At 46.3% G+C, this 14,426-nt stretch overlaps 1 protein-coding gene across 1 annotated transcript in view; it reads right to left on the bottom strand.

Annotated features, from left to right (window-relative positions):
- PTPRR (protein tyrosine phosphatase receptor type R) overlaps nt 1–13,156 on the bottom strand; it is a 132,039-nt gene extending 118,883 nt beyond the window's left edge. Inside the window, exon 1 of the mRNA XM_046654081.1 lies at nt 12,961–13,156. The gene's annotated coding sequence lies outside the window, so the exon portion shown is untranslated. The remainder of the gene's footprint in view (nt 1–12,960) is intronic.
- Nucleotides 13,157–14,426: the final 1,270 nt, after the last annotated feature.

Here is a 14,426-nt window from a genome sequence, read left to right as displayed (position 1 = left end):
CTGCACAGCTTAAGACTGCAGTGCATGTGGGCACACGCGTTGGTTTGGCTGTTTTACTAAAACAAAAATCCCAAACCTAACAAAGAATAGTAATGAAATATCTGGGTGTTTGATCTGGACCCTGCCCACTTCTCCAATTCGTCTAAGCCACGCACCCTTGCCCTGGCCTGTCACGTTTCCTACACGCTGTCCTCCTTCTGCATTGTGTGTGGTTGAAGAGCTTGGCTCTGAAATCCCTGAGCACTCAGAGAAGGAGATGCAGCACCAAAGAGAGATGGGAGCCATCTGACACCTGGCCAGAGATTAGGGCAGAGACGGTGGGCCATGGTGGGGAATAAGGAGAAACTGAATATGGGGGCTAACACTCAGGCAGCACTCGCTGTGTTCCAGTCACCGTAAGCGCCGATCCGTAACACTTCACCTCACCAATCTTTGCAACAAGCTCAACCATGAGCCTCATTTACTAATGAGGAAACTGAGGCTCGAGAGTATTAATGATGTTCCCAAGGTCACACGTCTGTTAAGTCATGAACATTCTCTCCCTCTCCACACACACACACAAATGGGACTCATGAACATGGAGAAGATCACATTTAAATTACTTTTAAAGGCAGTTTTTAAAAAAGAACCACTGTGGCAAAGTAGAATGAGAGTTGAATGAAAATATAACATAATGTAATATTTATCATAAAATGTGAGGATTTAGGTTATGACCGCGGATCTCCCACTCACTGCATGAGCTGGGCAGTCTCCTTCTCTGGAGTCCAGCTCTCTCAGCTTCAACGGCTGGAGTCGGACTCCACACTCTGGAGGCGTCAGCTGTGACGCTGATTTTACGCATCCATCACTTTGGCCCAGGGGCCCAGACGCTTGCTTGAACGTGAGTGGGTGTGCCTGTGGTGTTTCCGGATGAGATGAGCACTGGAACTGGCTGACTGAGCAGATCGCCATCCCCAACGTGGGGCCCTGTCCAATCTGTCGAAAGTCTGAGCAGAACAGAAAGGCTGAGGAAGACAGAGCTTGCTGTCTCTGCTGCTCTGTCTTTAAGCGGGGACACTGGTCTCCTGCTTTAGGATTTGGACTCAGACGGGAACTCCCACCACTGGCTCCTCTGGGTCTCTAGCTTTCCGACTACAGATCGTGGAACGGCTTAGCCTTCATGACCACGTGAGCCAACGCCTCATAAAAGTCTTTCTTATCTAAACACAACCGAGGTTCTGCGTCTCTGGAGAGCTCAGACTAACACACCCGTCTAAGAATACTGACGACCTGTAACAGTTTGCTCAAATATATTGTGATTGCTGGGGCCGGCCCGGTGGTGTAGTGGTTAAGTTCACATGCTCTGCTTCAGCAGCCTGGGTTCTCAGGTTTGGATCCCGGGGGCAGACCTACTCCACTCATCATGCACGCTGTGGAGGAGGCTGGACAGACATTAGCTCAGCGACAATCTTCCTCAAGAAAAAGAGGAAGATTGGCAACAGATGTTAGCTTAGGGCCAATCTTGCTCACACACACACACACTATCTATCTATCTATCTATCTAATGACATATAATGATATAATGACATACATAATGACATATATAATGGTAGATATGTATATAATGACATCCTTCTTGTATTTGTAGAAAGTTGTGGCTTTCATCGATAGACACAGGGTGAAAACAGATGGCGTGGGGTGTAGCAGAGTAGATTCGGGTTACCAAATTGAGAGAATATTTATCGGAAACCTATAAGAGGTTTGTCTTTTGCCACATGGCTGAACAGAATGCTTGTGCAACTGAAACAGTTGTCACCCTCTGCTTTAGCTCCCTTGTGTGACAGCAAGGAAAAAATATTAGGTTACACGGAGTTCTCATTGAAAAAAAATGAACGATAAAAGTAAAAGAATTATTCACAAAATATCAGCAACACCAGCTTAAAACAGCTGTCTTTGCAAACATAATTTAAATTAACTCAACTTTATAAAGAGTAATATTTTCACAGATGTCCTTTTGTGATTCATAAAATACTGTTTCATTTACTCCATTAGGCAATTATGAGAAAATTATATTGAGAACAGCTGTGTAGAAGAAGTCACACTTTGTGAGATTTTGATCAATATATAGTTATGGAAACTAGGTAAGTGATACAACAGTTCAAATGGCTTCACGTATTAACTGCAATGACAGGAGAGTGGATGTGTAGTAATCAGTTCCGAACGTGCTGTTATTCTTTTCGCAAACACCTGTTAGATGATAGTTGAGAAACCAGGCGTGTCAAAGTAACGGGGTCTCAGAGATTATGCTGTCTTATCTCCCTCGATTGACAGATGCATTTTCCAAACCCAGAGGAAGGTGCTCCACCTGAGGTCACACGGCTAAGGGGAGACAGGGGCCCGTCCCCAGGTTTCCAGATTTTCATGCCAAGAACACGTTCTCTCTGCTCATCACATTTATAATTAGTGTCTCTATTTTGAGAAACAGCTTTTCAATATACGATTCTGTGAGAACATAAATAAGTAACTGCTCTCAGCATTGAATAAAATTTTTCCCAATATGGTGCCTTGGAAACATCTTATTTAAAAACAGATTTAGGCCTGAAGTGACAATACGAATGGAACTTGGTCTTCACACGTCAGAATGACCTACTTCCACTCACAAGAACAAGCGAGTGTGTGGGTGAACGATCATGTAGATTTGGTTTATGTTACATCCTAACAGAGAGCCAAAGCCTAACTTAACAAGGCTGAAATGCTCACTTTCTCTTCAAAACCAAACTTTAAAGAGAACGTCAGATCTCACAGAAGTAATTTTCGATTTGGGGTCCTGCTGAAGCTCCATCACCAGGGCACCTGCCACCTGCCTGTGTGCACAGAGGATGGTCACACTAAGTGCTGGATCGTCCCCACAACCCTGCGGCACCCGTGAAGTCTCGCTTCAGCACGTCCCTCTGGCCATGGAGTCCAGGCCTGCTCTGGGCCTGGGGAGTCAGCAACTTCAGATCACAGAGGTAAGAACTGTGGGGCAGAGGCAAAAGAAGCATCCTTGGAGGCTGCCAGGTCAACACCACGTTCAAACATCCAAGGTGGACACGAAAGCTAAATGGAAACACCAGGAAGAAGAGGTATGTGACCTCAAGCAGAGAGAGGCCAGCAGGTGGCCACACACGTGTGAGACTTGACGCCTGTGGTGAGAAGACGTACAGAAGATTTCCATGATCTCCAAGAGGACACACAGACCACCGGACGGGAACTTTTTGTGCGGTTCCTCTGGACTCTAATGTGGAGATTCTGGGGTCACACCAAGAAGACAATAACAGCCCCGGGGAAGCAGAACAGGATCGTGAGGAAGAAAGAGAAGAAGGCGATAGCGTGTGGTCAACAGAGATTTCTATCGTCCCCCGTCACCCATCAGAAGACAGCAGTTCCTTCTTTCTCTATGCAGTCAGGTCATTTCTATGTATTTGACAAGGAAACATTATAGAATCGACAATCGTTTCAGAGAGGTGTCACCCCTTCCACTGCTGCTGAAATGTGTGCGTGTGTGCACGTGCACACATGTGTGAGTGCGTGTCTGTGCATGTGTTTTAACTCCAGATTTGGGCTTTCCATCCTCGTTATGCTCTTTGCAGCTGGGCTGCTTAGGGCTCTTTGTTTCACACTCGAAGCATTCGATACTAGCTACTTACAGATGAATAAACTTGGGGCCCTTCACAGCAAACTGTGTGAGTGTCCACATGGCTCTTTGCACTGGGAGACAGCTTGCCCAAGGCCACATGGGAAGTCAGCAACAGAAATGGGGTTAGAATCAGTCTTCTCGGTTCCGAGCTTCCCCCACACCACCCGCTGTCCCGTCCAGAGGCAGACCGTGGATGGACGTGTGGACACGCTGAGAACACGGGCACTGCATGGATGTCTGTGAGAACTGAAGTTTCAAGATGGTTGCTTTCATAGCCGTGAAAATTTCACAAAACAGTATAAAGAAAAATGTTAAGATCACTCATACTTTAACTAAAAGATAGCAACTAAGATTTTATTCTCTCTCCCCAGGCTTATTTCTCACACTAATAAGATATTACACATCCTTTTATTACAGTTACTTTGTAAAGAAATAGGCTTATTCTCTCTACGATGTCTTCCTCTTGTTCTCACTTAACCTATGATACCTTTTCTCAGTTGAAATATAGGTCTGTCTTAGCATCCTATGGATTTAGAAGAACCCACAGCATTGACCCTTATCGACGGACAGTTCTGCCATCTCCATTCTACCCTGCAACTTTCTGTGTGCACTTCTTGCATTGCCTTCTTAGAATTTACAGAAATAGAATTACTGGGTCAAAAATCTATGATTTTTGAAGGACTTTTGATAATTTTGCCAAATTGCCCTCCAGGGAGGTTGTAAATGTGCGTTTCCATCAGCGGAGCTGGAACAGACGAACGCTTTTCCGTTGGAGACAAGCCCATTCACTCTGAGCTTCTACTGTCACCCTGTGCTGTCCGTTGGCCATTCTTTATTTCTTAGCCACAAAACACTGAAGTCACTTAATTTAGTCATTCATTCACTCATTTTTCAAATATTTATTGTGCACATAGCATGTTTTAGAAATGAGAGGGAAAATCATGAACGAGATAGTCTTCCCCCTCAAAAAATTGTCCACGTTTGACAAGGACATGGACTGATCTGAGGCTCTGGGATGATGTCACATCATCCTCACAACAGCCAGATGGGTGGACGCCATGGTTGTTCCCACTGCGTGGACGAGGAAGCATCCCCAGGTGATGCTCAAGACCTCGAGCTCGTGAGTTGGGAGTCGAGATTCAAATCCTGGCAGGTTGGTTCCAGAGTCTATGCTCTTAACCACCGTGTTACAGTGTCCAAAAGATACACATAAATAGCTCCAATGTTAGAAAGAACACGTGGTGAGACAGTGTGTGTGGGTCCTGGCCAGGAACAAAACGTGGACTGTAATTGTGCCAAAGCGGACGACCCTCCCCACGGCGACAGAGAGCCCGACGTGCTGATGTGGGCTCTCCTCCGGCCAGCGTCACACAGGTACTGGACCCCTGGCTCTGGCCTCCTCAGATCTGGGGGATTTCTTACCCCCACCGGCCTGAGTGGACCAACCAGCTACAGACACGACTTCACGAGGGCCTGGGGAGAAACGGGAACTGCGTCCACTCACCGGCCTCCCAATCCTGGGTGTGCCCGGCACTGCCTGAGGGCCTGGTCGATTAGGAGTCATCTGGCATGAAAGCCACTTGAACGGAGTCTGAGTCATCGTTCCTGCCAGCCCTTGAATCTGGGCCAGGAGTCTGCATCGTCCTGGCTCACCCTTCCCAACACACGACCAGAATAGTTAAAATGCTAGTACGATAGTTAAAAGAGAGCGACTGGATGCACTAAGGGGTCAGAGAGGGGCCCCCTCCATCCCTCGATGGGATGAGCCTCCATGGGTAAAACTCCAGTTTGGAAAGAAATGGGGGGAGTATCTCAGTAGGATCCACCGCGGGAGGCGCTGCATGGACGTAGAAAGAGGGTGCTGTTTCGGGGCACGTAGGTAAAGCAGGCTGAGCCAAGGCGTTGGCACGTACATGGGGTGGAGCCATAGGACGAACGGGCAGAGCAGCTCAGGTCAAATCCAGAGCCTTGATGGCTGGGCTGCAAAGTCTGATTGGGATTCTGTGGATTCTGGGAAACAGTGAAAGTTACACTATTTAGCAGAGCAGTGAAAGTCCAGTGTGAGTGAGTCTCCAAACACTCTGAATTCTCAGCCCACGAGCCCCAGCGCACTGAGACCCCCAGATCCAGACAGCGCACCACTGCTTCTCACCCCCACGCCGTGCCTCTCCTCTGCTTGTCCTGCTCTGAATTGCTCGTGGTCCCAGTTCCTCGATTGACTCTCACTCGTCCTGGGTGCTGCATCTGCACTAGCCTGGTCCCACAGCAGAAATCGCTCCTCTCCTCTCCTGAGCCGATTTCTTCCTGCCTCACGTAGTTGGTCTACGTGGGGATGTTACTGGGAGATGGACTCAGCAGCAACTCTCAAGGCCCTCCCTCTCCCTTGCCGTGTCCCACAGAGGGATGGAAAATCTAAGCACTCATTTCTGCAGCTTCCTTATAGGCCACTGTGGTCACACGGCGCAGTCCTGACACGTACACAGGGCGCTTACTGGGTAAGCTTATGCTTCCTTATAAAGGAGACAGGCACCAAAGGAGAGCTCTCTGCCTCCTCCTCCTTTCTGCTGTGAACATTGACGCGATGCTCAGAGATGTGGCAGCTACCTTGCAACCACGAGGTGGAAAGCACTCGGCCAGAAGGCACATGCAAGGACAGCAAAGCGAAGGGAAGGGACATTGCTGAGCTACTGCACCTGACCAGGACTGCTCGCCTGCAGACTCCTCACACGTGAGAAATTACAATTCTTAATCACAGGAGCCTCTGTTAACTGAATTTTCTGTTTCTTGCTGCTGAAGGCATTCCTAATGGATACATCTGCTTGCCCGCCTTTACCACTGGATTATAAATTTCTGGTTCAATATATAAATTCCTTGACAGAAAGTCTCAAATAGCTTCATCTTTGTATTTATTGCCCAGCCCTCAATAAATGCTGAATTGATTGAACGTGGTTTCACCTATCAATGTGATCAATTCAACTGACAGGGAGAGGGAGAAACTAGACGCAGCTGAAGAAGCATTACCTAACGGTGTACTTTTTAAAAGATATTCTGTGAAACCCTTTTTTTGGTTTTAGCATTTCCATTGTTGATCTATTATCTAATCTGGGCAAAGCTGAACTCAGAAGGTTAGTGAGCCGATTTCCACCTTCGTTAGATGAACTTTGGAAGGGCAGCCTTCTCAGTGACTGGTTTCGTCAGACACCACAGGAGGACAGATAAGGAACCTGCCGTGTAAACAGGGTGGACTCCTCAGTGGTGTTATCGTGTTTCACCACCTCTGTCTCCTTGTTTGGACTCTTCCCCTGTAAACACATCCAGGTAAGCCTACACTGTGTTTGTTAAACCCTCGGGATCCACCCTGAGGTTATTTTCAGAGTTTTGTCCCAATAAAAACTTCCTCTCAGATGAATAAGCAATTGTGGTGGTGGATTGGAAGGACACAAAACACATACAGTCCCTAGAATTTATTTTGTAAAGGTCAGTTATCAGATGTCAAGAGACCGAACTGCCTGGGCTACTTTCTAACTTTGAGTGGTGATGTGAAAAGACATTTGCTCTTTAAGAACGTGGACATCATTACTTTCACTGCGGCCTTTTTCCTGATTTTCTTGCCTTGTACACACAAAAGTCAGTTGTAGAAGGTCAGTATGCCTTGATCTCTTCGAGAAGGATAACCATCCGACTTCCTGACGGTTACTCGAGTCTACGTTTTCAAGGACCATTTCCTTGACTATTAAATTAATGCAGTGATGCTGCTGTCACATATAATAAACATGAAATTTAAACCAAAAACTAATGTTGCCTGAAAATGCCTACCGTGAAAACATTTGTCTGATAAATGTGTTTGGAACTTAAGTAGTTTCTCAACTAGAATAAGAATGCCGTGGTCCCTAGCACTTTAAATAATGGAAGTCTCAGAGCCATGCATACTTCCTTATCCTTAACAAAACAGGATAATTGTGTGTCTATCTTTCACAAGAAGACAAAAGCTCTCTGAGCCGACGAGCTTTAAGACCTTGTAGGTAAGAAAATCAAACCGAGTTGCAATGTGCTATGGAAATTCCACCACAGCATATCTTGCCAGCATTAACTAGGATCTAACAGATTATTCTTCTAAAGGGTAATGCGTGTGAGCATACGTGCAGTGAAGCATTAACAAAAGTCAGGGTGCCCTCGGGTGTCCCTGTGACTTGTCAGTGACAGTGAGGACCGGGAGATGAAGGTTCCCTGTAAGAAAATCTCACATTGATAGAGATACGAGACAGAAAGGGCATCTTCAGCATTCATGTTAGATGTTCGCATTTGAAGGACACAACTGCAGGTTCTGAACCGACGCAAAGTCCACAAGGACAGGCTCTGTTTGAAGTAATAATTTCACGGGATGTACTTACAAACTGACAGGTGCCTACAACAAGTGATATCCTCATCTGTGTTTTGTTTGGATTTTACGTCAGAAGTTCAGTAAATATGTCCCCAAATGTGAGATTCTTCAAGTAGCTATAAAGGCGAAATGAATACAGAGATGATATTCATAGTCTGGTTGATTAAATAAGTTAAAATATTCATTTTCTAATATACTTCTGTGATTTTAGGAAGGAAAAAACCTGTCTACAAAACGCTCCAAAGCATGTGCTCTGGCTGTTGAATAAGTCTCCCAATTGAACCCATCGTTAGGCAGGGTCGGCCTCCGCGCAAAACACAGCAGAAATCTTAACCTGTCAACCCAGGCAATTCTGGTCTCCAAGCTACTTTCACTGAATATTAACCAGGCAACTGAAGCAAATGCAGATTGTGCTGGATATTTATGATTATTAACAACAATACCAGCATCTATTGAGCCCTTTCCGTGCTCTGGTTCCCACACCCCACGCAGCAGGTTCCATTACCATGTCCTCTCTGCCAATGAGGAAACTACAGACAATAGCTGAGAGCTCAAGGACTCGCAAAGGTCAAACAGCTGTGCACATCGGAGGAGGCCCAGCTCTGCTGCTGGGGCGTTATCCGTCACGAGGCCCTGTAGAGACCGTGCCTGATGCAAATAAAGCAAAATTTCAATGGTTTCATTCAGCATCGACTAATATTTACACCAAGATTTTTCCGTTTTTAAGCCATGGCTTCATTTTAGCTTTTCAGCTCACTTTAGTCAAAAACCCATGGAAGACACATTGCCTGCTGGTAGGGATTCTCAAAGCGAGCTCTCTGTCTCTCTGCTGTGTTTGAAGGACAGTTTAAAATCCTGCTTTATTCTCCTCCCCAGTTGACATTTTTGTCAGCTTTCTTCTCCTCAATTAGGAAACCACAAAATCCCAGAGGCGTCAGAAGCCTTCACTCCCAGTCCTGTAAGATGCTGCTCTAAACAAGAGACCCTAGCAGTGGAGGAGGTCAAAGAAGCATTTCAGTAACGCGTGAACGCTACCACGGCACCCGCCTCACCCCCAGAATAGAGCTTTAGATAGGCATCGATGCCAATCGTTCCAGAGCACGAGAGCTTCACGAAACGTCAGCACTGATCGACTCTCCCAGGTGGACCATTCGCGGAAGCGAGCGCCTCTCTGAAGTGCTTTAGAGAAGGGAGAAGAGACGTCCACAGGCCCACTCCATTACGTCCTCCAGGGCACAGCTGTATGCTCTGCCGCGAGATGGCTCTAACAATATCCCGGCACTTACACAAAGGCTGGAGACCAGCCCCTGGGCCCACATCCCCCATCTGAGAAATAACAATGAACTATTAATGACAAGAAGATCAGCCTCTTCTCCCTTGGCAATCTGTCACAATGCACTCGGCAGTTTGGTGTGTTTATCTGTCAAAAGGATGTTATCTTAGCAAGAAAAGCACATTTTTCAGGAAAGTGTTCTTCTCAGGGATAAAACGAGAGCTAAATAGTTTTTACATTATTACTGCAGATGTGTTTCATTTTCATAAATCACGGGCAGATGAAATACTTCACTGAACAGAGTCAGCAATAGAAAAACGGCACCCGATGCCTTCTGGATCCATAAAATCAAGCCCTAGTTTAATTGTTTGGTTATTTAGGCATTCTTCTTTCTGAAAAATCAATGTTTGGGTCTCAAATTCATTTTAGCTTTAGAATCTGGGGAGAATTCAGCACACTCGGACACAATTTGCCGCCCTTCGGATTGTCTCAAAATCAGGATGGAGAGCCATTGTTTACGGCAGCTTCTCTTCTGCTGTAATATGTGAAGCCTTAACTTCTCATTATACGCATTCAGAAACTGAGCTTTCCGTCCTTCTGCCCAAGCACATAAATTCATCACCCCGTTCACGGCGCTGGCTAATGCCCTATCTCTGACCTATTTTCCTTCCAAAATATTGATATTCAATGTATAAAAACAATCTTAGAATTAAAGGAAGGCTACGCCCTCCTGACAAAGCCTTCTGGAAGACAAGGTCATTCCACTGCTGACCCACAAGTCCTCAGGGAAACCTTCTGAGAACTCTCCTCGTCTTAAGGCAGACATTTTACTTTCTTGCCAAAACGGAACTTAAGCTTGTTAGAAATTTCCCTATCAAAATCCATTTCCCATCTCTTTCGAACTTAATTCATCAAATTTTTAGGTCCCATGGATATTATGTTTCTTCAAGTTTGAGAAGTCAGGAATTACGCTTTAAGGCATCATGGAGGAATAGGGACTGATTTTCCTGAAACAAATATAAAACCAAACAACATACATGAAACAGTAGTTTTCAGACGCTGGACGACAGGCAGCGCAGGACGGTAACCCCAAGGGGAGGAACCACGTGGGGGGAACCTACCACCACCCAAGTTTGCTGCCTGGAGGAGGGGGGGGGGAACCTGAATGGAGCCCAGAGGTGTCTCTGAGTTCAGAATTCAGGAAGCCCAAGGAGGCTGGAATTCACAGGGTAGAGAACAGAGAGCAGAGACCTACGTGGAGAGAGAGCTGCACAGAGAGATTGTCCTGGAGATCAGCGTTGGGCCCCCTGGAACCCTCAGCTGAATCTGGTTAGCTCGTGGATGGAGGGAACTTCCTAAGGAAGAGGAAAAGCAGAGGAAAAGCCACCAGAAAGGAATGGGAGAAAGAGCCTCCGAGCTCACACAGGGCTGGGAAGAGTTCCTGGCCCTCCAGCCAGAGCGTCAAAACCTTACAACTCACAGGGCACTGGAGGGAGCGTCAGAACGGTGTCGCTTCAGGAGTGGGGCACAGTCAGCCCCAGACCAAGGTCCACAGACTTTTCCTATCAAAGTTCATACAGTAAATACTTTAGGCTTTATGGGCCAAGAGGCAAAATCAAACACATTTCATAGGTACTTTCGTAACAAGAGAGACAACTCCTCTCCCCCCTCGGCGTTTGACTGAGATGGGCCCTGCCACGTGGTGGGCCTGCTTTACGCCTAACTGCCATCCGCTGGAGACATCCTTGAGATGAAAGCACGGGCCTGGGGGAGAGGTCTGGCTAGTGTGTGGGAGGGGAAGGGTAGAGCTACGGACTGAGTGTTTGTGTCCCCGACATTCACATATTGGAGCTCTAGCCCCCAGTGTGATGCTGTTAGGAGGTGGGCCTTTCGAAAGTAATCAGGTTTAGGTGAGGTTGTGAGGGTGGTGCCCCCATGGTGCCATTAGGGCCCTTGCCCCTGAGACCAGAGCATCTGCTCTCTGTCTCTGCCGTGTGGGGATACAGCGAGAAGGCAGCCCTCTGCACGAGGGTTCTCTCCCGGAACAGGGACTGAACTGACACACCCTGATCTTGGACTTTCCGGCCTCCAGAACTGGGAGAAATAAACGTTTGCTTGTTTGAGCCACTCAGTGGATGGTGTTTTGTTACAGCAGCCCAAACTGACAAAGACGGGTAGCCACCTCGGTCAGCACCACTCTGCCCGGTGACACCGGAGCCTGTGTGCTGGGTTCTCCGTCTTAGACGGCAGCTTGCTGGAGGGAGTTGACTTTCTAATGTGCTGACCCCCAGACTCGGATTCTGTGCTTGATGCTTGGTGGGTGCCGACAGCGAGGTCTCCAACTTGGAGGCGGCAACCCATGCCCGGCCTGAACAGCAGTGAGGCACAGCCACCAGCAGGCTCTGGGGATGGAGAAGGAGGTCCCAGCTGCGTCTTTGTGGCTCACCGTGATTGAGTGGCACCCTCAGGACATACAAGAGCAGACAGTGGGCTGGACTTGGCCTGCAGACGACAGTGTGAGGACCCCTGCCTTGGACGAAACATCGCTCTGGTCTCACCAAACAAATTCTTGAAAGACTCAACAAAGATTAGAAGGCAAGTCTTGAAAGAATGAAACTGTTTCTAAGCAACTTTGCCGCTTGGCATCTAACCCAGAAACTTCACAAAGCTCGACACATTGAGGGAACTAGAGAACACTCTGCACTCAGTAAGTCAAAATTCCCAGTGTCTGGAAACCAATGAAAAATTTTGCCAGCTGTTCAAAGAAGCAGGAAAATACAACCCATACTGCAGAGAAAAATAAAAAGAAATAGAAACAGATCCAGAAATGATGCAGATGATGGAATTAGTAGGTAATGGCGTTGAAAGAGTTCCTACAACTCTACCCCATATGATCAATAAGGTGGGGAAAGCATGAGCACCCTAAGGAGAACTATTGATGATATAAAAAGACCCAAGTCTCACTTTTAGAGATAAAAGCTACAGGGGACGGGATTGACCACAGATTAAATCCAGCGGAAGAATAGATGAGAAACTTTAGAGACAGCAATGGAAATGATCCCAAATGAGATACACAGAGAAGAAATGAACAGAGACTCAGTTATCTGTGGGACGACTTCAAGTGGCCTAACACACATGTAATTGGAGTCCCTAGGTGAGGAGGCACTCAGAAAAACATTTAAAGAAATAATGGATGAAAAATTTCCAAATTTAATAAAAATCATAACCACATGTGCAAGTTCAGTGAACCCAATGCAGAAGAAACGTCAGCAAAACTACGACACAGCAGCTAAAGCGCACAGTGGCTGAAATGTCAGAGGTCAGATGGCCACACTGAGTTTACGGTGAGCACGACGGGTGTGAGGGAGGCACAGCGTCCGGAACACGGGGGTGGGTTAGCGTCATGAGAACAGCCTTCAAAGGGAACAGAGAACTTCTAGGATTCGTACATGCTAAGCAACTCAGGCTGTTACTCCTGACCAAAATTATCTGCACTGAATCTGGGAAAATGGTATAAAATCTCATTCATTCATTAACCCATTGACATTAATTCAACAGACATCATGCTCCTGTTTCTGCAAAGGCACATGAGGACACAGAGAGACGAAGGACTCCAGCCCTGCCATCACACGCTGAGCATCGAGCTACCTGCCGGGTGTTACGGCTGAAACTGCTCCACAGTTGTGTGACAGGCACACACGTAGACTGTAGCTGTTCCTTCCTCCTTCCTTATCACACATCACACTGGACACGAGGCCACAGCTGATGAGGAGGAAATGCTCCTTTCCTGGGCACTCATGTCTTCGTAGCGTGTGAAACCATCCTCCAGGAGGGCGGGCGCGGTTTGCTGTGGAATACTTCCCCGTTCAGTCCCCTCTTTCAATCGTCATCCCTTATCTCTGGCACAACCCTGCCTGCAGCTTCTTATCAAAGTTTATGACAGGTAGAGACGTGACAGTCATGCGGTGTGCACAAATATTTACAAACAAACGTGAAACAAATGGGCACAACCCAAGATCAATGACCTCTACGTGGGTGATGCACAAACACGAAAGTGAAGGAGCCGTCCACAGGACAATGGCCTTTGAACAGGGTACGCACTATCGCAGTGGCACCACCATGAAACAACAGCGGGGACAAGCAATGAGGAAGAAAATAGCTCAGCCTCGAAGTTCTGAAGAGCACAGTACGAGGACCGCGAGGGGGTACGAGTGAGCCAGTGCAGCCGGGAAGAACTCGTCAGAAGGTTTATTCATATTTATTTCATGTAGTTCTTTACAATTTCTGGAGGGGGTAAGTTTTATAACGTACATAAGGTACTGGTACCCAATGTATACTTTTCTATAAATAAGCCAGCATACGCACATTAGGAATACAATACTTTTTAAACTTATGGGCGTATGACCAAAAACATTTGGAAACCACAGGTCTGGAGAAGTTATTTTTAAACATTATTAGAAGCAGTTCCCCTTCTCGAACTCTTATGTGAAACACCAAAATGAAAAGATGAGTAACATTTAAAAAATATTTTTTAATAAACACTATTTTCCAACTTCCAAGTCATAATGTTTGATTTTTATGAAACTGATGAAGATGATTTGATTTGAAATGAAAGATTATGGATAATTGTAGCATTTTACCAGCCTTGGCTGCTGGATTTGTTTCCATGGGTTTTGCAATACTCACAGATGAGGAGCTGTGAATAACCACAGTGTATCACCAGCTTATTTCATCCAGGGCAGTGCTGGATCCTCAGTACTACTGGTCTGCCTAGTGGATGGAGGAACAAACGAATGAGTGCTGGCAGGGCTTCTATTCAACAGAGGTGGCAGGAGAAGCCTTAAGGTCCACAGGAAAATGAGCCCAGCAGGCAGCACATATTAATGTGTTCACGGGCTACAAAGTATCAAAACTTAGCATATGTATTTACTCTTAAAATAGTTTAAATTTATTTGAAAAGCTTAAAGTATATGAAAAGTGAAATAAACATAAAATATTTGTAGACTTTCTGTCCTAGTTTTCCAAAGAAAACAATAAAAAAATGGCTAGTCTGAAGATTTTCCTTTTTGTTTTCTATAAAAAACATAGAACAATTTGGCAATGAATAAATGAAT

Source organism: Equus quagga, chromosome 1, assembly GCF_021613505.1.
Source record: "Equus quagga isolate Etosha38 chromosome 1, UCLA_HA_Equagga_1.0, whole genome shotgun sequence".
Classification (NCBI taxonomy): domain Eukaryota; kingdom Metazoa; phylum Chordata; class Mammalia; order Perissodactyla; family Equidae; genus Equus; species Equus quagga.
Note: the sequence above shows the minus strand (reverse complement) of the source record. Positions and strands in the feature narration are given on the sequence as shown.